Here is a 24,856-nt window from a genome sequence, read left to right as displayed (position 1 = left end):
TGTTGGCCAGAAATCGGAGCAGCTTACATGACCCTTTTCACTACTTGATTTCCTTGAATTAAAGAGACTGTATCAAAACATAATCATCTTATATAACCTTGCATTCTTAACACCTGATTCAGGCAGAATTATGAGTGCAAGTCACCTGTGATTGAGGATGTGAGATGCCCTGAGCTGATAAAATCAGAAGGGGTCAATAAAATCTCTAGATCCTCCCTTTGCTGTCCCCACTGCTCTAATGAACATAGATGTCTTTGCAGAGACTGCCCTGCTCCTAAGTTTCCTAGTGCTTCAGTTGCTCACAGAAGTTTGCAGAACATGATTATGTCAGAGATAAAAACAAAAAAAACTGCGGATGCTGGAAATCCAAAACAAAAACAGAATTACCTGGAAAAACTCAGCAGGTCTGGCAGCATCGGTGGAGAAGAAAAGAGTTGACGTTTCGAGTCCTCATGACCCTTCGACGGAACTTGAGTTCGAGTCCAAGAAAGAGTTGAAATATAAGCTGGTTTAAGGTGTGTGTGTGGGGGGCGGAGAGATAGAGAGAGAGGTGGAGGGGGGGCGGTGTGGTTGTAGGGACAAACAAGCAGTGATAGAAGCAGATCATCAAAAGATGTCAACAACAATAGTACAATAGAACACATAGGTGTTAAAGTTAAAGTTGGTGATATTATCTAAACGAATGTGCTAATTAAGAACGGATGGTAGGGCACTCAAGGTATAGCTCTAGTGGGGGGTTTTTTGTTTTTTTTTACATAATGGAAATAGGTGGGAAAAGGAAAATCTTTATAATTTATTGGAAAAAAAGGAAGGGGGAAACAGAAAGGGGGTGGGGATGGGGGAGGGAGCTCATGACCTAAAGTTGTTGAATTCAATATTCAGTCCGGAAGGCTGTAAAGTGCCTAGTCGGAAGATGAGGTGTTGTTCCTCCAGTTTGCGTTGGGCTTCACTGGAACAATGCAGCAAGCCAAGGACAGACATGTGGGCAAGAGAGCAGGGTGGAGTGTTAAAATGGCAAGCGACAGGAAGGTTTGGGTCATTCTTGCGGACAGACCGCAGGTGTTCTGCAAAGCGGTCGCCCAGTTTACGTTTGGTCTCTCCAATATAGAGGAGACCACATTGGGAGCAACGAATGCAGTAGACTAAGTTGGGGGAAATGCAAGTGAAATGCTGCTTCACTTGAAAGGAGTGTTTGGGTCCTTGGACGGTAAGGAGAGAGGAAGTGAAGGGGCAGGTGTTGCATCTTTTGCGTGGGCATGGGGTGGTGCCATAAGAGGGGGTTGAGGAGTAGGGGGTGATGGAGGAGTGGACCAGGGTGTCCCAGAGGGAGCGATCCCTACGGAATGCTGATAAGGGAGGTGAAGGGAAGATGTGTTTGGTGGTGGCATCATGCTGGAGTTGGCGGAAATGGCGGAGGATGATCCTTTGAATGCGGAGGCTGGTGGGGTGATAAGTGAGGACAAGGGGGACCCTATCATGTTTCTGGGAGGGAGGAGAAGGCGTGAGGGCGGATGCGCAGGAGATGGGCCGGACACGGTTGAGGGCCCTGTCAACGACCGTGGGTGGAAAACCTCGGTTAAGGAAGAAGGAGGACATGTCAGAGGAAATGTTTTTGAATGTAGCATCATCGGAACAGATGCGACGGAGGCGAAGGAACTGAGAGAATGGGATGGAGTCCTTACAGGAAGCGGGGTGTGAGGAGCTGTAGTCGAGATAGCTGTGGGAGTCGGTGGGTTTGTAATGGATATTTGTGGACAGTCTATCACCAGAGATTGAGACAGAGAGGTCAAGGAAGGGAAGGGAAGTGTCAGAGATGGACCACGTGAAAATGATGGAGGGGTGGAGATTGGAAGCAAAATTAATAAATTTTTCCAAGTCCCGATGAGAGCATGAAGCGGCACCGAAGTAATCATCGATGTACCGGAGAAAGAGTTGTGGACTACCATCCATTCTTAATTAGCACATTCGTTTAGATAATATCACCAACTTTAACTTTAACACCTATGTGTTCTATTGTACTATTGTCATTGACATCTTTTGATGATCTGCTTCTATCACTGCTTGTTTGTCCCTACAACCACACCCCCCCTCTCCACCTCTCTGTCTCTCTATCTCTCCGCCCCCCACACACACACCTGAAACCAGCTTATATTTCAACTCTTTCTTGGACTCGAACTCAAGTTCTGTCGAAGGGTCATGAGGACTCGAAACGTCAACTCTTTTCTTCTCTGCAGATGCTGCCAGACCTGCTGAGTTTTTCCAGGTAATTCTGTTTTTGTTTTTTATGATTATGTCAGAACTTGCATTAGTTCATGAGCAAATTAACTAACTACCCAAGAAGGTTAGATGCAACTCTCTCTTGCTTGATGTACGATGTAACTTGCTGTGAAAATGGAAATTCAGGGCCAGCACCTTCACGAGAGGCTGGGAGAAAATTGTGAGGAGCAAACCTCGTAAAGTTAGGTTTGTACCAATGAAGGCATTTACTGTCACGCACAGGCAGTATACCACATCACTCTCTTGAGTGCTGATATAAAGACCTTTTGTGGCCCTTATTCCTTAGAGGAAAGCCCTAAACAGATGTTTCATATGATGTAAATATCTTGTATCATGCAGGGAACTGGAAAGACTACTGTATTTGCAGCAATTTGTTGGGTGCTCAGATTCCTACAAAAGAGCTATGGCTGCATCCGGGTGGATTTTGGACAACCGTTTTCTTTGAAGGTATCAAGTGGATTTGTTAATGTTGGAGTACCTATTAGTGTTGGGAATGAGATGTAATTGCCCAGGAACAAAAGTGGGCAGTGAATATTACTCTTAATGATCACATGTGCATCAAATGTGAAATATTTTAGAGTGGAGTTCTGACTAAAACATATTATAATTCCTAGCATCTTGTATAGTGTTCAGGAATCTGCTGGGTTAGATGACATAATAGTAGATGTATTTGCAGTGTTATGGACAGGAGGGGAATCAATTTAAACAGCCTTGATTTCTCCTCTCAATACCTGTTAGTAAACAGAATGGTAATTTTGATTTCTGATTTCCCCGTTTGTAAGTGGTGGTGTGTTTTCCCAGTCTTTCAGTTTGGAGTGATCCAATCCTCTATTCATACCCCCTACAGCAAACTTGAGAAAAGGTAAAATAAGAGGGTTTGTTTATTTTACACGCACACAGAAAGTGGGAAGGTATTTTGCAACGTCCATCCCTTTTGCACTCAGACAATAAAAGAGGGCTAGTAAAAATAAGAGTTATGATTTCACATGCGTCCAGAGTCAAAAGTCCAATGGTGTATTCCTTCAGAGGTTAGCAGGCTGAAACTGTTACAGAGTGATCCGACTTTGCAGAAGCGAGGACTTCCACGCTGGCAAAAGACAGTTAGAGATGAATGAGTCTTATAGGCACTGATGCAGGAGTTCCAATATTCCAGGAGTACATAGTGTAGATGAGGGCCAGGCAATTTACCTGGATAGAGCTATTTGTGCTGCTACCTGTTAGATGGTAAAATGGCAGACTGCCTGGGTTTGGTTCCGGCAGATTGGGAGAGGGCATGTGACATACCTCCCACTTCTCCTGGCTGTTGGACAAAGGATGTAAGGATTTATTTTCCCAGGTCTGGAGTCTTAAGGTGTTTAATAGAGGAGTCAAGGTCCCTTTTGTCCTTGTAGACATGCTTTCTCCTTTGACCGGATTTCTGCCTTAAAAATGCAAAGGGTGTTGGTGCATTTCTTTGGAATTTCCTTGTTGGCAGTCACAGGAGCATTTGTGCCTTTTTGAAGATAACGAGATCCCTCCTGGCTTTTGAAGGTTAGAAATTCCTCTGATAAGAGCCATCGTTAGTCAGGAAAAGGCCTTGGTCTATTTTAAAAATAAAATAATTTTAGAGTAGCCAGGTTGGCACGGATGTATATTTTCCTTCCTGTCTTCTGGCTGGGACAGCAGTTTTTTTGGGTGTTTTTAGTACTGTGCCCCAGATAAGGTGTAGCAGGTTTTTACCTGTGATTCATCAACAAGAATTTGAGCCTTAACATAATAAAATGTTCCAATGCACTTGAATGTTGTCAAATAAACTTTGACACCGAGCCATGAAGAGGCCAAGTGAACAAAAGCTTGGTCAAGAGATAGTTTTTAAGAAGTGCCCTTGAATGATTCGAAATGTCTTCTGAACCTTTTTGAATGTGGGGTGAGGGCTAAGTCTGTACCTCTTTCCAGAGTCTGGCTTATATGGTTTTTCTCTGCTCTAGGATTACATAGAGAATGAAGGCATCCATTTATGTACTTCTACAATTCCACTGCAGAAGATCTTATTGCCATATGTGCTAGGATACAGGTGAGAAATAGAATTATGAATTTGTTAAGCACTAAGTGACTTCCACTTCACCAGAATGATTGTGTCCTGCAACTAATTTCTTAAGTTATATTTATTTTATTTTCTTGTAGGCTCCTCCAACAGGTTAACTATGTCGCTTAATGCAGAATAAATGAAAACCAAGCTTTATTTTTGGAACCCCGTTTTTCATAGATGTGCTGTGTGTATCACTGGATACATGAATCATTTGCTGGGTGTAGTACTGAGCTGTGCCTACCAGAAAATGCCAAGCTCAGTGCCTGTTCTCTGATCTAACCATAGTGGCGGCGGATGCAGTTCATTGCAGAGAAATGTGAAGCATTACATTTCAGAGAGAAGGACAGTTGAGATGAAAATATTTGGAAAGGTTCAATAATCAGCTGTTTTAACTGGTAAAGTGGTTAAGGGGAATGATAGTGGAAATTTTCAAAGTTATGAAAGCTTTTGGGAAAATAAACAGTGGAAGGTTGTTTTGTTGGTCAGCAGATCAGCAACATAGGGATATGCTCACAGGATTATCATTAGAAAAAGAGGGAGGTTGGAAGAGTTTTTGGAACATGGAATGACGAATGACAAATGCCTATTGAGGCAGAGACTAGCTCATAACTTGAGATTCTTATTAAGTATTTGAAAAGGAAAAATACAAAGTCACCCAGGGAAAAGAGGTTTAGTTACATAGCTCTAGGCACAGATATGATAAACTAAATAAAGAATACGGCCAGGACTTTTCCCTTGGCGATTTGGGGGGTGGTCCTGCTCACCAAGGGGAAAATGACGTGAGATGACGTCAGGAGGAACCCCCGAAGTCATCCCGTTCCATTTAAATCTTCAGGAAGGCGGGTGGACAGTGAAATCAGCTGTCCGCCCGCCGACCTGTCAACGGCCAATTAAGGCCATTGACCGGCTAATTAACCTTGTTAAAGACCCTGCCTGCCCAAGCTTAAGGCTGGCAGGCAGGCCAGGAGCCCTAGCGGGCTCCAGATTATTCATGAAACTTCATCCACTGGCGGGATGAAGTTTCATGTCTGTTTTTTAAAAAATTAATAAACTTTGTTTCTTATTAACGTGTCCCATCTCGTGTGACATTTTCACATGAGGGGGACATGTTAATTTCAATATTTCTCTATTTTTTGACTTTTCTTACCTATCAGTAAACTCCCTGAGACAGCACTTTGCCTCGGGCACGCGAAAAAGCGCACTTTGACAGATAGGGAATCCCTCCATTCCCCCGCACAGGAAGCACATAACGCTTCCTGTCGGGAAGGCCACTAAGCGGGCCATAATTGGCCCACCCACTCAAAATGGCGGCTGGCCCCGTTTCGGCGGTGGAGTTTGGCTGCCCGCCAGCTTCTGAGCCGGTGGGACCCGTCCGCCATCTGAGGGCAAAGTTCTGCCCTACCTTTTTTTAAATCCATTTATGGGATGTGGGCCTTGCTGGCTAGGCCAGCATTTATTGCCCAACCCTAATTGCCCTTGAGAAGATGGCGGTGAGCTGCTTTTATGAACCTCTACAGTCTCTGTGGTGTCGGTACACCCATGGTGCTGTTAGGTAGGGAGTATCTCGATTTTCATCCATTGACAGTGAAGGAACGGCAATATTTCCAAGTCAGGATTGTAAGTGGCTTGGAGGGGAACTTGCAGGTGTTGGTGTTTCCCTGTATCTGCTGCCCTTGTCCCTCAAATGTTAGTGGTCATGGGTTTGGAAGATGCTGTTGAAGGAGACTTGGTGAGTTTCTGTCGTGTGTCTTGTAGATGGTGCATACTGCTGTCAATGTTGATGGGTAGTGGAGGGAGTGAATGCTTGTGGATGTGGTGTCAATCAAGCGGGCTGCTTTGTCCTGGATGATGTCAAGCTTTTTGAGTGTTCTTGGAACTGCACTCACCCAGGGAAGCGGAAGGTGTCCCTCCCATCACCTTCCTGACTTGTGCCTTGTAGATGGTGGACAGGGTTTGGGAAGCCAGGAACTGAGTTACTCACCACAGGATTCCTAGCCTCTGACCTGCTCTTGTAGCCACAGTATTTATATGGCTTGTCCAGTTCAGTTTCTGATCAATGGTAACTCCCAGAATGTTGATCCTGCCTACATCCTGTAAATGGATTTAAAAAAAGGTAGGGCAGAATTTTGCCCTCAGAAGCGGGCGGGCAATCTGTAATGCCATTAAATTTATGTAGTGTGTTTCATGACCACATGATATCCCAAAGAACTTTACAGACAGTTAAATACTTTGGAAGTTCAGGCACTGTGTTGATGTAGAAAACGTGGCAGCCAATTTGCATACGGCAAGCTCCTATAAACAGCATTTTAAGAACGAACAGATTTTTTTCATGACATTTAATTGAAGGATAACTATTGGTCAGGACACTGAAGATAACTCCCCTGATTTTCTGTGAAGTAGTGCCATGGGACATTTTACGTTTACCTGAGAGAGAAAATGGGTTCTTGGTTTAACATTTCATCTGAAAGACAGCACCTCCAGTATTGAAGCATTCCATCAGTATTGCAGTGGAATGTGAGCCTAGAATTTTGTGCTCAGGCCTCTAGAGTGAGAATTGAACCCACAATCATCTGCTACCCACTGAGCCACAGCTTACCTACTTTGCTGTAAACTCTGAGTCCCGTAACTGTCATTCCCTGGGGCAAACCACAGATGTGGTGGGGAACTCCCCGCCCCCACCCCTTCAGAAGTCTCCACGTAAAGATTGCATGGCAATTGCCTGTGAACTTCAAACTTGCGTTGGGCAATTGCCCTGCAATGCCCAATTCTCGACTGTGCTCCTCACCTCCTACTGACCAACCCAACCCCATGGCCCCCAATCCTGCCCACTTAGCTTATACACTTCTCACTGGCTTCTCAAAGTGGCTGGACCTTTAAAGTTAGCCTGCTTTACGGCAGCAAGTACTGTTTAAAAAAAATGGGAGCATGTCTTCTTTACCTCCGACTCAGCTGCCCTCGACACAACCAGAGAGGAGGCTTTATTAGACCTGGAATTGTGCAACGACTTGGGTTAATTAATGACCTCATAGTGAAGGCACCCCTAGGTAGCTATGATGATAATACGATTGAATTTTACATTCAGTTTGAGGGAGAGAAGAGTGGGTATAAGACTAGTATTTTAAACTTAAATGAGGAAAATTATGAGGGCATGAAAGCAGATCTAGCTAAAGTGAACGACAAGTTAGCTTCTGGATAGGTCACTAGTGATGCAGTGGCAGACATGTAATGGGATATTTCAGAATACACAGAATAGATACATTCCAACAAGAAATAAAAATTCCAAGGGGAGGACCCACCATCTGTGGTTAACTAAAAAAGTTAAAGATAGTGTCACACTTAAAGAAAAAGCATATAATGAGGGGTGACCTGATCGAGATGTACAAGATTATGAGGTGCATGGACAGGGTGGATAGGGAGCAGCTGTTCCCCTTAGCTGAAGGGTCAGTCACAAGGGGGCATAAGTTCAAGATGAGGGGCACGAGGTTTAGGGTGGATGTGAGGAAAAACTTTTTTTACCCAAAGGCTGGAATGCGCTGACTGGGAGGGTGGTAGAGGCGGGGTGCTTCACATCCTTTAAAAAGTACGTGGATGAGCACTTGGCATGACATAACATTCAAGGCTATGGGCCAAGTGCTGGTAAATGGGATAAGGTAGGTAGGTCAGGTGTTTCTCATGTGTCGGTGTAGACTCAATGGGCCGAAGGGTCTCTTCTGCACTGTGTTTCTGTGATAATTACGCAACGATTGGTGGCAGGTTAGAAGATTGGGCAGAATATTAAAACCAGCAAATAATGACTAAAGGATTAATAAGAAGGAAAAAAGTTAGAGTACAGGAGAAAGCTAGCTAGAAATGTAAAGACGGGTAGTAAGAATTTCGATAGATATTTAAGAAAAGAGTTAATAAATGTGAGCTTAGTCTCATAGAAAGTGAGTCTGGGAAATTAATAATGAAAAATAAGAAGATGGCAGATGAATGGAATTGCTAATTCGCATTGGTCTTCACTTTAGAGGATACATGTAACATCCCAGAAATAGCTGTAAATTGGAAATGGAAGGAAGGGAGGATTAAAAAAAAATTACAATCACCATGGAAGTGGCACTGAGCAAGTTGTTGGAGCTGTGGGCTGACAAGTCCCCAGGTCCTGATGTATTTCATCCTCGGGTCTTAAGAGAAATGGCTAGTAAGATAGTTGATGCATTGGTTTTAATTTTCCGAAAGTCCCTAGATTCAGGAAAGGTTCGTTTGGATTGGAAAATAACAGATGTGACTCCTTTATTCAAAGAGGGAAGGAGTCAGAAAGTCGGAAACTACAAGCCAGTTAACTTAACATTTATTTAGGGAAAATGTTTGAAGCTATTATTGAAGACATTATAGCAGGGCACTTAGATAAATTCAAGGTAATCACGCAGAGTCAACATGGTTCTGTTAGAGGGAAACCATGTTTAACCAGTTTATAGAGTTCTTTGAAGAAGTTATGTGCTGTGAATAAAGGGGAAATGGTGGAGTACTGAGATTTCCAGAAGGCATTTGATAAGATGCCACATCAAAGGTTATTACAGCAAATAAAAGCTCATAGTGTAGGGGGTAACATATTGGCATGGATAGAAGATTGGCTAGCTAACAGGACACATAGAGTAGGTATAAATGGGTCATTTTCTGGTTGACAAGCTGTAATGAGTGGCATGCCATAGGGATCAGTGCTGGCGCCTCAATTTTTACAATTTATACAAAAAACTTGGATGAAGGAACTGAAGGTGTGGTGCTAAATTTGCTGATGACACAAAGATAGGTAGGAAAGTAAGCTGTGAAGTGGACCTAAGGAAACTGAAAAGGGATTATAGATAGGTTAAGTGTGTGTGTGTGTGTGTGTGTTAAGATCTGTCAAGCGTGGGAGATGTGAAATTGTCTATTTTGGCACAAATAATAAAAAAGCATATTATTATCCAATGGTGAGAAATGGCACAGCTCTGAGATGCAGAGGGATCTGGGTGTCCTAGTGCATGAATCACACAAGGTTAGTATGCATGTATGACAAGAAATTTGGAAAGCTAATAGAATATTGTTTATTGCGGGGGGAGTAGAATACAGAGGAAGAGAGGTTATGCTTCAGTTTTATATGGTATTGGTGAGACCACATCTGGAATACTGTGTACAGTATTGGTCACCTTATTTAAGTAGGGATGTAAATGCACTGGAAGCATTTCAGAGATTTGCTAGATTAATACCAGGAATGGATGGATTCTCTAATGAAGAAAGGTTGTTCAGGCTGGTCTTGCATCCACTGGAGTTCAGAAGAATAAGAGGTGATTTGATTGAAACATATAAGATCCTGAGGGGTCTTAACAGTGTGGATGTGGAAGAGGATGTTTCCTCTTGTGGGAGCATCGAGAACTAGGGCTCACTGTTTGAAAATAAGGAGCTGCCCATTTAAGACAGATGAGAATTTTTTTCTCTCAGAGGATCGTGGTCATGGAGAGTCTTTGGAACACTCTTCCTCAAAAGACAGTGGAAACAGAGTTGTTGAATATTTTTAAGACAGAGGTAGATAGATTGATTCTTGATAATCAAGGGAGTGAAGGGTTATCAGGGGTAGGTGGGAATTTGGAGTTGAGATTACAGTCAGATCAGCCATGATCTTTTTGAATGATGGTGCAGGCTCAAGGGGCTGAGTGGCCTGCTGCTTCTCCTAATTCGTATGTTAATATACTGACACCCTCAGTCCTATCAGGACACCTACACCCAGATGCTTCTGTCCATATTTTGCTGGAACACTCCAGTACTCTTGAGTGATGCATGGTAATGTGGATGGGAACTTGGGGACTAAGGCCAACATGGATCAAAAATCAAGTGTGGTTCCTACTGCAGTCCAGTTCTGGTTTGTAATTTTAACATGGCATGAGATTAAACTGTAAGGAACTGCCTATCAGATTGTTTTGCTGTATAGTGATAGATTCCCTGTTCATTAAGGATGGAAAATTAAACCTCAAAACGCAGCTGTTTAGGGAAAATTAAAAGGATAGAGTTATTTGTCGTCAACATGTCCTCAGTATTTTGATATAAGATATTGTGTTTCAGCTCTGACGCTGTGTACTTTGAGAAATCACAGGACTGGCGTCTGAACAACGAAGATTTGATTCAACTTAGCGAACATCACCGAGTGCTCGTGGCTGATCTGGGAAGACACATGCTTTACAGTAAGATTAAGTGACATTGGTGAACACTTAGACCTGCTATTAAGAGCGCTGTTTTCCCACTGTGTCTTCATCAATACAGCTATTTTACTCAAGCTATTTCATGTGTTCGTGCAATTCCGGTTGCAGTTGTGGCAGGTTTGGTGAATTTTACTGTTTGAGCTCACTAGTCCAGGAAAGGAAATGTCATCCTGGCTGTTAGAAAAACACTGAAGAGATGTAATCTCTGCAGTCAGGCTTGTATCTGCAGGAGGCTGCATCTTGATGTTACTTCTGCAACATCCTTCCTCCTCATCTTCATATCTCGTTGAGATCATATGTGTTGTGAGCTGAAATCATTTGGGAAAGCCAATGTGAAAACAATAGCACCCACTGTGTAAAACTTGAACTCCCAGAGTGAATCCGACAGGATATTGGAGTCAGTCAAAATACCAGTGTGAAATGGATCCAGGAAGTTGTCCTGATCCTCCACAGATGCTGCTTACAGTTTAGAGAACTGCTTGACCCAGTCTGACCTGTCATTACATTCTCCTGGTCCTGCTGAGTACAATTCAACTGTAGTGATTTTGGCTGTGGCTGTCATTGTCTCTCATGCTGGAGTTGGACAGAGTGCTGGTTATTTATTGTTTGAATGGTCTTTCTTTCTCATCCCATGTTCTATCACTCATGAATTCTTGGGTAGTTTATGATTCTGCACCACCCCCGCCCCCATCCCCTCCTCTGGTTCTGGCACATTTAAAGTTGCACACTTAAATATTGAACAGTCCTGGAACCCGATCATTTTGAAGTTTTGGATCATTGAAATAAACACATTTGCTTATAAGAATACAGTCCTCTGAGGGAAGCCACTAATTTTTCTGTGGAACCTGCATTCATGATCCTTTAAACAAAATTGTCCTCTTTAGGACAAAATGTGTTTTTGTAACTTTGTACACTGAAATGTTGGCGAAGAATCTGCTCTTGAGAAGGAAATGGTGTGACAGATCATTATTGCCAAAGCTTAAACAGATGTAAAGGGCATGCAGTATCATATCCTGTAGCTTCCCTGAAAATCTCACATTGAGATTGCTAGAACCTCCTGTAGAAGGGGAGACTACGAGAGTTGGTCAAAATTATGAGGGGTTTTGACAGAGCTTGAGAGAGAAATTGTTGCTCCTGGCATGTGGATAGGTAACCGAGGTCATTCATTTAAAATAATTGGCAAAGGAACTTGAGGGGAAATGAGAAATACCTTGACACAGTGTTCTTAAGATCTGGACTTCACTACTTGAAAAGGGGTTGGAATCATTTCCATGGGAGCTTTGAAAACAAAATCAGGCGTGTACTTGAAGAGAACCAATCTGTAGGACTATTGGGAAAGTGATGGGGTATAGGATTATATCGAACAGCTCTTTGACAGTCAGGATGGGCCAAATGACCTCTTGCATTACATAATTTCTATGAGTAAGATGTAGCCCAATTGTGATTCCATATGGAGAGCACCAGTTTCTGAGGACTTGAATTTGCTGTAACTAATTCCCAGTCTTTCTATCTTACAGATGCTACATGTTGTTCAGCAGTCATGTCGACCACCATCATGGCCTGCCTACTGTTTCACAAGCACCGAGGGGTAAGTTGTTTCTCTGATCAGTTAACTTAGGTTAGAAAAAGTGCAGCTCCTGAGTAAGTTCTTACAAGTTACTGATGAACAGCTCTGACACTCCTACTCAGTGAAGTGAGCAGTTAACAAAGTAAATGTTTTTGTCTCTTCTATGTATTATAAAGCCGTTGACATTTTTTTGACCATATCTTTCTCCAGGGCACCTTCCTGACCACATTGGCAAAGGATTTCTGTTGGTTAATGAATGAGGTTCTTGCAAGGCATTTTGATGTGGGATTTTCAGGGAAGCTACAGGACATTATGTTGCATGCCCTCTTTTTGCTGAAAGACTGTGTGATGCTGAGGAGCTGTCCACTGAAAAATTGTATGGTGATACCAAAGACAACCAGGAAAGCTGTAGAGCAGCTTAGTTCTTACAGTAATTCTATCCTCCCTGTCTTTATATGTGAGGCTATAGCTGGTAAGTGATGTGAGCCACCTCTGTTTAAAACAGAAAATGATGGAAATGCACAGCAGGTCATGCAGCATCTGAAAGAGGATAGAATAACATTTTAGGTGAGAACCTTCAATCTGCAATCTCGATAAATGGTTGCACCAACATTGACGTTTCTCTCTATCACTCTGGTGCTAACAAGCTGTGCAATTCCAGTTATTACTTTTGATTTGTAGTATTCATGGTTTGTTTTTTGAAGTTACTTGTTTGAGTCCAGGCCACCATAAATTAACCAGGAAAGTACCTGGGTTTTTAGTTTTTCAAATTCAGTCACAACTTTGTTCATTTCAGTTGGGTTTGTTACACTGTTCCACATTATTGTTGATTGGGGGTACTGTGTGTCAATATATCAGTAATTACATTGTCATTGGTCCTTGACAATCATCTTCTTGACTTAAATTACATTGTATAGCAATTAAATTGTTAAGACCACTGTTTGTTAAAACAGGTGATGGACATTGCTTCACCTATCAAAACAGTATGATCAAAAGAGTTATCAAAATCGTATAAATGAGTACACCTGTAACACTCCAGTGTGCAAGGGACTGGGAGAGTCTGCTGCACTCAGAGCTGTCTTGAGAATAAACCAGCGAAGTAAAAGACTAGCTTGGACTCATTCTTCCGTGACAAGCACTTATTGTGATTTACACTGTGCAGGTGTGAGGAGTTTAACCTTGGAAAGGAGCAAACCTTGGTGCTATTCATTTCTCATTTGCACATCCTACTTTTTGACTGCCATCAATCCTCTATAATCAAAGATGGCCTGTGTTTGCAGTAATTAATGTACAGGACAGGCATGAGTGTATGCGCGTGTGGTACATTACTGTGGAGAATTTCCATGTTATAATTGTTGTGTTCATTTTTTTTTCAGCCTGTGCTTTAAATTCTCTTTTAAGGGAAGTGGCTAAATACATGATGGACTGGGATTCCAATGCAGAGGTTGCAATCAGCCAGGAGGAACTTATCTGTAAAATTGTTCAGCTGTGCCATTTACTGCCCAGTGAGATCCTACTTTTACCAGTAAGAGCAGTATCTGTTCATATTCAAAGATGGAAACAGTACATCACAGAATTGCTACAATGCAGAAGGAGGCAATTTGGCCCATCGTGTCTGCACTGGCTCTCTGAATGAGCATTATGACTGTGTCTTACTCCTGCCTTTTCCCTGTAACCCTGCACATTGTTTCTATTTAAATAATCATCTAATGCCTTCTTTAATGCCTCAATTGAACCTGTCTCTGCTACATTTCTAGGCAGTGCTTTCCAGACCCGAACCACTTGCTGTGGGAAAGTTTTTTCTTGCATCGCCTTTGCTTCTTTTGCAAATCACTTTAAATCTGTGCCCTCTCGTTCTCGATTCTTTTATGAGTGGGAGCAGTTTCTCCCTATCTATTCTGTCTAGCCCCATCATGATTTTGAACACCGCTCTCAAATCTCCTCTCAGCCATCTCCTCTCCAGTTAGAACAGTTCCAACTTCTCCAATTTCTCTTCTGAAGTTTCTCATCCCTGGAACCATTTTGGTAAACTTCTTCTGCACTCTCTCCAATGCGTTCACAACCTTCCTAAAGTGTGGTGCCCAGAACTGTATACAATACTCCAGCTGAGAACCAACTAGTGTCCAATACGAGTTTAACACAGCCTCCTTGCTCTTCTACTCTGTGCCCCTATTAATAAAGCCAAGGACACTATATGCTTTATTAACTGCTCTCTCCATCTATTCTGCCACCTCTAATGAACTTATGCACGTATACATCCAGGTCCCTCTGCTTCTGCACAACCTTTAGAGTTGTACCCCTTATTTTATATTGTCTCCCCATGTTCTTCCTACCAAAATGAATCATCTCACACTTCTCTGCATCGAACTTCATCTGTCACCTATCAGCCCACTCCACCAACTTGTCTATGTCCTTTTGAAGTTCTACACTGTCCTCCTCACAGTTTATAGCGCTTCCAAGTTTTGTACCATTGGCAAATTTTGAAATTGTGCCCTGCACACCAAGATCTATATTATTAATATATATGCCAGGAAAAGCAAGGGTGCAATACCGATCCCTGGGGAACTCCACTACAAACCTTCCTCCAGCCCGAAAAATATGCATTAACCATTACTCGCTGTTTCCTATTACTAATGTTATGGCACAATGGATGGTAAATACTGCACTGTTCAAATCCCAGAGGGAAACTTGAAACAATTGCCACAACTATTTTACAATTTGTATTTATTTTGAAATGCATGCCTTGAATTCAGTAGTAATAAGGCCTTATAGCTTTCTTAGAAAATTAAATTAAACCTTTATTAATAAAAAAATGATTTTAAACAGATATATAGGTTTACAAATTACTACTGTGATAACCCCTGGCTCCCCTAGTTTATCTGACTCCCAGTTGCACCTCCATTAAGGCACTGTAAAACACAAGGATTTAAATAGACCCAGGCAAAGCACACACCGTGGAGAGTCAAACTCAAAATGAGCTTTTCTCAGCTTCAGTTCCTTGTAGACAGCAGCTTGAAGCTTTGATGCTGGAGGCTTTTCACACTTGTGTTAGGCATCGTAAGATGCCTGCCCTTACTCTTTTATACATATTTTCCATTTGAATGCAAAGCATTGTTTCACTATGTCTTTGGGCTTTACCTTCCTAATAATGAAAATCTATCATAGTACTAATTTTACCAGTAATCTTTGGGAAAAATAAACCTGAATGTTCCTGAATTTCTGGCTAGGTGTAACATTTCACCCCCACTTTTGAATTCGAGCTACTCTGGTTTATTTAAAAATGCAAATGTTCCTTTTACACTTCACATTCTAAATCTTCAGCCATGTTTATCTATTTAGCATTTCAAACCTGGCCTCTCCGCTTACATCAAAGCCTTCAGACCAGCTGTCTTTAATTCAGTTAAATCTCTCTCTCTCTCTCTCTCTCTCTCTCTCACACACACACACACACACACACACTCACTCACTCACCTCATTATTACTCCACAATAAATTCCAATAACATGATGAAAATTATTATATCTTCCTGACACTCAGCCAATGTTGTGCCCATGTTGCGACTGTCCCTTTTATTTTTTATTCCATGAGTTATAACTTTTCTCAAAGTCTGTAGTGCAGCACTGTATCGAATGCCTTTTGGAAGTCCACGTACACCACATTAACAACATTTCCCTCATCAACCCTCTCTCTTACCTCTTCAAAAAACTCCAGCAAACTAGTTAAACACAATATTCTCTTTAGAAACCAGTGCTGGCTCTTCCTAATCAATCCACAATTTTCTTTGTGACTATTAATTCTGTCCCGAATAATTGTTTCTAGGATCTTGCCTACCACTGAAGTTAAACTGATTGGCCTGTAATTGCTGGGCTTATCCTTACAACCTTTTTGAACAAGGGCGTAATGTTTGTAATTCTCCAGTCCTCTGGCACCTCCCCTGAGCCTAGGGAAGATTGTTGTTTAAAAAAAGAGAGATTTTAAACAAAGGAAATTGAAAAAGATAACTCACATGTAAATAAGGGAAAATAGTTGAAAGTAGCCTACATGAATTTCTAAAGGGACATTTGTGCTTGACACAGCTGAACATGTGGTAGATGCAGTGAATGTAGTGTATAGGTAGTTTAGGAATGACTTTGACCAAATACCACATAAAAGATTACGGGAGATTATTAAAGGTAATGGATTAGGCAGAAGATGCCAACTGGATTAAAAATTGGTTAGAATGGAGGAAAAAAGTAGAAATCAAGATAGTGATTTGAATGGTTAGAAATGGCTCGTGGTGTCCTACAGGGTTCAGTTCTGGGGCCATTTCTGTTCACTCTAAGAAATTTGTTCATAGTTTTGTGGTGTTAAAATCTGTGCCAACTAAAATAGGAGGCAAAGTTAATTCTTTAGACCTCAGTTAGAGTAGTATTGATCTCTACGTTATAGGAAGCATTTTAAAGTGAAATAATTCAGATTGAATTGGATGCTGCTTGGTATAAGGAAATAAATCTGAAGAAAGACGTGAAAGATTGGGTATTTTCTTGTCAGAACAATGCACATGCTTTATGGAAGTGTATAAAATTATCAAAAGGTGAAACGGTTGAATGTTTCTAGAAACTGAGGGGTGAAGAAAGAGGGTCCATTATTAAATGTAAGACATTACAACAGAGGGCAGGAGAAATTTGTTTGCAGATTATAATGAGGCTTTGGAATTCATTTCTAAGATAGTGGTTAAGACAGAAACTATATCAGAAGGATGAAAGCTAAGGGTTATGGGAATGAGGTGAATAAAGATGATTAGACTTATTTTATTGTGTGATGGACAGCCACTGACATGGACTAATTTGGTCAAATAACCTGTTTCTGTATTGTATCTTACATGTATTTTTATGCATAACTCTTTGTAGGTGATGGGCTCAAAAAGCAGGGTCGGAAGTTGGGTTGAACTGTTACCCAGGGAGTAACAGAGGAGTTACTGGAGCAAAATGTTGAACCAATAGTATCAACAGAGCTAAAAGGCATTTGGATGGAGAGAGAAGTAATTGGGCCATATGGTGAAACAGCAGAAGAACCATGAATTCCTCCAGTTAAGCATTGGGAAGATTGAAGCCATCATGTTCAGCCCTTGTCCAAACTCCTGAACCTTGCCAGCAATTACGCCTTCCCACTCTGAGTCACAGCCGCCGATTGGTCACAACCTTGGTGTCCTCCTTAACCTGCAAACAAGCCTATCCTTTTCATCACAAAGACTGCCTGTTTCCACCTCCATAACATCACCCTTCCTTGCACTGCCTCAGCCCATTTGCTGCTGAAACTCTTATCCATGCCTTTGCCACCATCAGACTTGACTATTCCAATGTTGTCTGGCCTGCCTCTCATTCTCCAGCCTTCACAAACTTCAATTCAGCCAAAACTTTGCTAGCTGTATCCAAACCTACACCGCCTGCTGCACACTTGTATCACCCTTGTTCTTGCAAACTATGTTGCCTCAAATTCCAAAATTTTAAAATTCACTTTACTCATGTTAAATCACTTCATGGCTTGGCCCTTTCCTATGTTTAACCACCTACAACACAACTGCTTGCAAACTGCACTTTTTTCAAATCTGGTCTCTTGTGCATACCCAGCTCCTTTCGGGCCACAATTGGTGGCCATGCTGCTGCAGTTTTGGCACCAAATTCTGGAATTCCCTCCCTGAACCTGTCTGTAAATCTTTCTCCTTAACAGCTCCTTTAATCTCCTATTCTTTGACTTAGCTTTTAGATATCCTCTGAATCCCTCTTTCTTTGGCTAGACATTCACTTCTTGTTTTATGATCCTTCTATGAAGCACCTTGGACCATTTTCAATGTTAATGCACTATATGAAATGAGTTTGTGGCATGTCGAGACGTTCTATCAAAAAATAATGTGCTTATTAAGTGTAATGGTTTTTTCCATTTGTAATAATTCTCCATTGAAATATTTATTTTCAATTGTTTCCCCATTTTATACAATAATAGTATGTGTTTTGCTTGAATCCCTTGCAGCCTTGCCAATCAGTGTACCAGTTTTCACAGGAAGCAGTGGACAAGTTGATGTATTGTGAAATTCTTATCATGGAGGAGGTGAGAGCATTTTTCTGGTGCTCATGCTGACAGAAGAATGGATAGTGCAAATCATTCTTTTGTTTGGGTGATCATAGGAAATTCGGATTCTGTTGTGGAATACAGCAATACAAAGAACTCTTTGCTGAGGTTATCCAGATAACCATCTTTAGCCCATGGCAGTCATCATATATATGTATATGGCAGGGCAGATTGAGGAAATGGTTACTAATGCATATGGGATTTTAGGCTTTATAAATAGGGCCATCGGGTACAAAAGCAGGGAAGTTATGATAAACCTGTATAAAATGCTGGTTAGGCCTCAATTGCGGTATTGTGTCCAGTTCTGGGCACCACATTTCACGAAGCATGTGATAGCATTAGAGAGGGTGCAGCAAGGTTCACGAGTATGGTTCCAGGGATGAGGAACTTAAACTATGTGATGGATTGGCAAATAGCTGTTATTCTTGGAGGAGAAAAGTTTGAGAGGAAATTTGATAGAAGTGTTCAAAATCATAAGTTTTTTGGACTGAGCAGATTGGGAGAAATTATTCCTGTTGACTGAAGGATCAAGAACCTGAGGACACTGCTTTAAGATGATTGGTACAAGAATCAACAGTGACATGAGGAAATACATTTTTATGCTTTAAGTGGTTAAGATCTGAAATGCACTGCCTGAGAGTGTGGTGGGGATGGATTCAATCAAGGCCTTCAAAAGAGAATTGGATAATTATCTGAAAAGAACAAAAAATTACAGGCTGTGAGGAAGTAAGATTTGGCGACTTGCTTTTGCAAGGAGCTGGCACAGACATTGGAGAATAGGCTAGCAGTGTCAGATGAGCACATGGACACAACACTGCTATCAATATGCAAGTCTTGTAAGGCCTTCACAGGCCATGCATATGCCAGGACTTGGATATCGACAGCAGTGCTGTGTCCATGTGCTCATTTGAGGAGGTCATGGTTCATATTGGTACCAACAACATAGGTGAAAAGAGGTATGAGGTCCTGAAAGGGAGCTGGGAAATAAATTAAAAAGCAGGACCTCAAAGGTAATTCCAGTGCCATGTGCTAGTGAGATCAGGGATACAAGAATAGACCAAATGAATGCATGGCAGGAGAGATGGTGTAGGACTGAGGCATTTAGATTCCAGAGGCATTGGAACCGATTCTGGCAGCTGTGCGAGGTGGATTGGTTGCACCCCAGCAGGACCGGGACCAATATCCTCGCAGGATTATTTGCCAGCAATGTGGGGAAGGTTTAAACTAGAGTGGCAGGGGATGGGAACCTAAGTGGGGAGACACAAGAGAGAGAAAAAAAGATAGGAATGAAAGACAGAAAAGTAGAAAGCAAAAGTGGAGTTGGACGAAACCAGAGCTAGCAGCAAATGGGGCTATAGTACAAAAAAAGTGCAAAAATGTTAAAGTCTAGTCGAAAGGCACTGTATCTGAACGCATGGAGCATTCGCAATAAGATAGATGAACTGACAGCGCAAATAGATGTAAACGGGTACAATATAATTGTGATTATGGAGATATGATTGTAGGGTGCCAAAGACTGGGAACTGAATATCCAAGAGTACTCATATTACGGAATGACAAGCAAAAAGGAAAAGGAGGTGGGGTGCCATTGGGGTGACCTTCATTCATTCATTCATTCACTACTATTTGGAGGCCTATAAACAACTCCCACTCATGTTTTCTGTCCCTTTTTGTTTCTTAGCTCCACCCAGACTGATTCTACATCTATATTTTCTGAGCCAATATCCTCTCATACAATTGCACTGATTTAATCCTTAACTGACAACTGATTCCTGGGATGGCAGGATTGTCGTGCGAGGAGAGTTTGGGTTGACTAGGCATGTATTCACTGGAGTTTAGAAGAATGAGAGGGGTCTCATTGAAAAGTATAAAATTCTGACAGGGCTGGTCAGACTGGATGCAGGGATGATGTTTCCTCTGGTTGGTAGGGTCTAGAACAAGGGGTCAGCCTCAGGATACGGGGTAGACCACTTAGGACTGAGATGACGAGAAACTTCTTCACTCAGAGGGTGATGAACCTGTGGAATTCTTGACCACTTGAAGGCTGTGGAGGCCAAGTGCTGATGAAGTGAGATGCTGTAGTGTTGGAGGAGGCTCTTATGAAGCGTAACACTGGTATGAACCATTTGGGTTGAATGGCTTGTTTCTGTGTTGTAAATGCCATTTAATACCTTCTTGTATGTAATATTAAATTGGCTCATCTGACGCCTTGGTCAGCAAGCAGCGTGGAATGAGTCATACAGATGGCCCCACATTTTTTTCCTGGTGTGTGCCAAGTAGCTGAACTGAGCACAGGTGATGGGATTGTTACACTGACACACGCACCTTTGAGCTTGGAAGGGCAAAGATCATAGAGGATTAAGGCTGCTGGAAACTTATATGTTAGCACAAGGAAAAGGATGAGGATTTTTTTTTGATTCTTTCACGGGATGTGACCGTTGCTGGCTAGCCCAGCATTTATTGCCCATCCCTAATTGCCCTTGAGATGGTGATGGTGAGCTGCCACCTTGAACCGCTGCAGCCCATGTGGTATAGGTACACCCAAAGTGCTGTTAGGGAGGGAGTTCCAGGATTTTGTCCCAATGACAGTGAAGGAACAGCAATATGGTTCCAAATCAGGATGTTGTGTGACTCGGAGGAGAGCTTGCAGGTGGTGGTGTTACCATGCATCTTCTGCCTGTTTCCCTCTAGATGGTAGAAATTGCAGGCTTGGAAGGTGCCTTTTTTAATTCATTCATGGGATGTGGGTTTCGCGCGCTAGGCCAGCATTTATTGCCCACCCCTAGTTGCCCTTGAGAAGGTGGTGATGAGCTGCCTTCTTGAACTGTTGCAGTCAATGTGGTATAAGTACACCCACAGCTCTGTTAGGAAGAGAGTTCCAGGATTTTGACCCAGTGACAGTGAAGGAACCCAACGATATATTTCCAAGTCAGAATGGTAAGTGGCGTGGATGGGAACTTCCAGCTGGTGGTATCCCATCTATCTGCTGCCCTTGTCCTATTGGATGGTAGTGGTCGTGGCTTTGGAAGATGCTGTCGAAGGAGCTTTGGTGAATTCCTGCAGTGCATCTTGTAGATGGTACACACCACTGCTACAGTTCATCGGTGGTAGAGGGAGTGAATGTTTCTGGATGGGGTGCCATTCAAGTGGGCTGCTTTGTCCTGGATGGTGTCAGACTTCTTGAGTGTTGTTGGAGCTGCACTCATCCAGGCAAGTGGGGAGTATTCCATCACACTCGTGACTTGTGCCTTCCAGGTGGTGGACAGGCTTTGGGAAGTCAGGAGGTGAATTACTCATCACACGATTCCCAGCCTCTGACCTGCTCGTGTAGCCACAGTATTTATATGGCTAGTCTGGTTCAACTGCTGGTTGATACTAACCCCCAGGATGTTGATAGTGGGGGATTCAATGATGGTAATGTCATTGAACATCAAGAGGCGATGGTTGGATTCTCTCTTGTTGGAGATGGTCATTGCCTGACACTTCTGTGGCGCGAATGTTACTTGCCACTTGTCAGACCAAGCTAGGATATTTTTCAGGTCTTACTGCATTTGGACATGGACTGCTTCAGTATCTGAGGGGTCGCGAATGGTGCTGAACATTGTGCAATCATCAGCGAACATCCCCACTTCTGACCTTATGATGGAAGGAAGGCCATTGACGAAGCAGCTGAAGATGGTTGGGCCTAGGCCACTAGCCTGAGGACCTCCTGCAGTGTTGTCCTGGAGCTCAAACGACTGACCTTTAACAATCACAACCATCTTCCTTTGTGCTAGTTATGACTCCAACCAGCGGACAGTATTCCCTCTGATTCCCATTGATTCCAGTTTTGCTAGTAGCTCCTTGATGCCACACTTGGTCAAACGCGTCCTTGATGTCAAGAGCAGTCACTCTCACCTTACCTCTTGAATTCAGTTCTTTTGTCCATGTTTGAACCAAGACTATGATGAGGTCAGGAGCTGAGTGATCCTGGCAGAGCCCAAACTGAGCATCAGTGAGCAGGTTATTGCTAAGCAAGTGCCGCTTGACAGCACTGTTGATGACCCCTTCCATTACTTTACTGATGATCGAGAGTAGACTGATGGAGCGGTAATTGACTGGGTTGGATTTGTCCTGCTTTTTGTGTACAGGAGATAGTTGGGCAATTTTCCACATAGCTGGGTAGGTGCCACTGTTGTAGCTGTACTTGGAACATCTTGGCTCGGGGCGCAGCAAGCTCTGGAGCACAAGTCTTCATAGAGTTTGCAGTATCCAGTGCCTTCAGCTGTTTCTTGATATCACATGGAGTGAATCGAGTTGACTGAAGACTAGCATCTTTGATGCTGGGGACCTCTGGATGAGGCCGAGATGGATCATTCACTCGGCACTTCTGGGTGAAGATTGTAGCAAATGTTTCAGCCTCATCTGTTGCACTGATATGCTGGGCTCCTCCATCATTGATGATGGGGTTAATTGTGGAGTCTCCTCCTCCAGTGAGTTGTTTAATTGTCCACCAACATTTACGACTGGATGTGGCAGGACTGTAGAGCTTGGGTCTGATCTGTTGGTTATGGGATTGCATAGCTCTGTCTGTCACTTGCTGATGCTTTGTGGCACGCAATGTATTAGCTTCAGCAGGTTGACACCTCATTTTTAGGTATGCCTGGTGCTGGTCCTGGTATGGCCTCCTGTGCTCTTCATTGAACCAGGGCTGATTCCCTGGATTGATGGTAATGGTAGAGTGGGGGATATGCTGGGCTATGAGGTTACAGGTTGTATTCGAGTACAAATCTGCTGCTGCTGATGGCCCAAAGCGCTTCGTGGATTCCCAGCCTTGAGTTGCTAGATCTGTTCGAAATCTATCCCATTTAGCATGATGGTAGTGCCACACAACGCGATTGAGGCGGGACTTTGTCTCCACACAAAAGTGTAGTGATCACTCCTACCGATACTGTCGTGGACAGATGCATCTGCGGCAGGCAGGTTGGTGAGGATGAGGTCAAGTATGTTTTTTCCCTCTTGTTGCTTCCCTTACCACCTGTCACAGACCCAGTCTAGCAGCTATGTCCTTTAGGACTTGACTAGCTTGGTTAATGGTGGTGCTGCTGAGCCACTCTTGGTGATGGACATTGAAGTCCCCCACCCTGAGTACATTGTGTGCCTATGCCACCCTCAGTGCTTCGTCCAAGTGGTGTTCAACATGGAGGAACACTGATTCATCAGCTGACAGAAGGCAGTACATAGTAATCATCAAGAGGTTTCCTTGCCCATGTTTGACCTGATGCCACGAGACTTCATGGGGTCCGGAGTCGATGTTGAGGACTCCCAGGGCAACACCCTCCCAACTGTATAATGTGCCGCCACCTCTGCTGGGTCTGTCCAGCCGGTAGGACAGGACATACCAGGATGGTGATGGTGCTGTCTGGGACATTGTCTGTATGATATTCTGAGAGGATGACTGTGTCAGGCTATTGCTTGACTAATCTGTGAGGCAGCTCTCCCAGTTTGGCACTAGCCCCCAGATGTTAGTTTTGCAGAGTCGACAGGGCAGAGATTTCTGTAGTTGTTTCCAGTGCCAACGTTTCCGGGTGGTCCGTTTGATTTCATTCCTTTTCTGTGACTTTGTAGTGGTTTGATACAACTGAGAGGCCCGCTAGGGCATTTAAGAGTTAACCAAATTGCTGTGGGTCTGGAGTCACATGTAGGCCAGACCAGGTGAAGATGACAGATTTCCTTCCCCAAAGGAACAATCGACCATGGTTTCATGATCATCATCAGACTTTGCCAGACCACTACCCTAGGACTCTGGATTAATAGTCCAGCAACAATACCACTACACCATCGCCTCCCCCTGTTGAATGAGCCTTGGTGAGTGGCTGTGATCACCTCCTACAGATACTTAGCACATGGACTTAGACTTGAATGACCCCTGAGGCAAGATGCTGCACTGTACTATGGAAGCTTATTTGAACTGAGTGTAGCAGTTCAGGCACCAGAGACAGATTTTGGCAGCTGCACATTTTATTCACCAGTCTGCTGTAACATTTTCCAAGGTAATCTCTCTGCATAGAAGTGATTTGTAATTCCTGCGTTTTCTCCACTATTGGTAGAATGAGAACAAACAGCCAGCGTGTGACACATGGCAGAAGAGGTTCGCCAAGGAGCTGACTTGGAAAGTGATGGATGATATTGATGACTCTGAAAGCGACGCTGATGAAGCAGTCTGGAAATGTTATTTCAAGGTATATTGATTCTCATTTAGAAGTCAAGCTTGCATAATTGTTTTGATAGTTCTGCCCTGAAAGGTTTCAATAGTGTACAGAGTATTCAGTGATGTAACTGTGAAACTTACTAGACTAACAGAACTGTGTAACCTACTAGGCTAACAACAACACAGAATTATTTGAGTAAGAAAGAGCTCAGTCAAATGAAGTTGTGGCCAGCTTCACTGAGCTTAAATTGCAGAATGATGTGAAACCTGAAGACGTCAATTGATGTACAAGGTGACTGAATAAAAGTGTGAATGGAAAAATGTTTAAACCTTCAACAAAAGCAAAATACTGTGGCTGCTGGAAATCTGAAATAAAAAACAGGAAGTACTTGAAAACTCAGCTTAGATGAAGTTATATTGGACTCAAAACATGA

The 24,856-nt window shown here is 42.8% G+C and overlaps 1 long non-coding RNA gene across 1 annotated transcript; it reads left to right on the top strand.

The window, feature by feature from the left end:
* The first annotated feature begins 13,570 nt into the window (after window positions 1-13,570).
* Window positions 13,571-24,393, top strand: LOC121289598. The gene is made up of 3 exons (XR_005945619.1): window positions 13,571-13,649; window positions 18,134-18,211; window positions 24,322-24,393. It is a non-coding gene; the product is annotated as an uncharacterized LOC121289598 (long non-coding RNA).
* Window positions 24,394-24,856: the final 463 nt, after the last annotated feature.

This window comes from Carcharodon carcharias, chromosome 17 (genome assembly GCF_017639515.1).
Source record: "Carcharodon carcharias isolate sCarCar2 chromosome 17, sCarCar2.pri, whole genome shotgun sequence".
NCBI classification, from domain to species: domain Eukaryota; kingdom Metazoa; phylum Chordata; class Chondrichthyes; order Lamniformes; family Lamnidae; genus Carcharodon; species Carcharodon carcharias.
This window is presented reverse-complemented; position numbering and strand designations above follow the sequence as displayed.